We start from the raw sequence: 781 nt of genomic DNA, 5'->3' as shown, positions 1-781 counted from the left end.
GCATGATTCCTGGAATTCTTATTAAAAATTTTGAATCTCTTTATTTTCTTCTCCATATAATTTTCGAAAAAAAACCAAAAATATTTCTTGTTTAAGTCTAGTGTCTCATTTTAAGTTTGGTGTCAATTGCATGTTTCTATTCTTCTTGCATTTATCATATGTCTTCATTGATCTTCAAGTTGTCCTTAATGATTTCATTGCTCTGATCTTTAAATTCTCTTATTTTGTGTGTTTTGTTGTTTCTCATATGCATTCTCAATTTATTAGTGTCAGTAGTGTACAAACTTCTAAGTTTGGTGTCTTGCATGGATTGTTTATTTGATTTTAGTTGCATTTTGACTTTTTCTCATTATTAAAAATCCAAGAAAATTTTTAATTTGTGTCTTTTCAAGTCAATAATGCAGAGAATTGAAGATTCAGAACATACAGCAGAGGAATTACACAGAAAAAGTTGGGCGTTCAAAACGCCCAATAAGGAAGGAAAACTGGCGTTTAAACGCCAGCCAGGGTACCTGGCTGGGCGTTTAACGCCCAAAAGGGTAGCATTTTGGGCGTTAAACGACAGAATGGATACCATTCTGGGCGTTTAACGCCAGGATGGCACAAGAGGGAAGATTTTGTTTTTAATTCAAATTTTTTTTTTCAAGTTTTCATAATTTTTCAAAATCAAATCTTTTTCAAAACATATCTTTTCAATCATATATTTTCAAAATCAATTTCTTTCCATTTTCAAAAATACTTGCTAACAATTAATGATTTGATTCAACATTTCAAGTATGTT

The sequence above is a fragment of the Arachis duranensis genome, chromosome 1 (assembly GCF_000817695.3).
Source record: "Arachis duranensis cultivar V14167 chromosome 1, aradu.V14167.gnm2.J7QH, whole genome shotgun sequence".
NCBI classification, from domain to species: domain Eukaryota; kingdom Viridiplantae; phylum Streptophyta; class Magnoliopsida; order Fabales; family Fabaceae; genus Arachis; species Arachis duranensis.
This window is presented reverse-complemented; position numbering follows the sequence as displayed.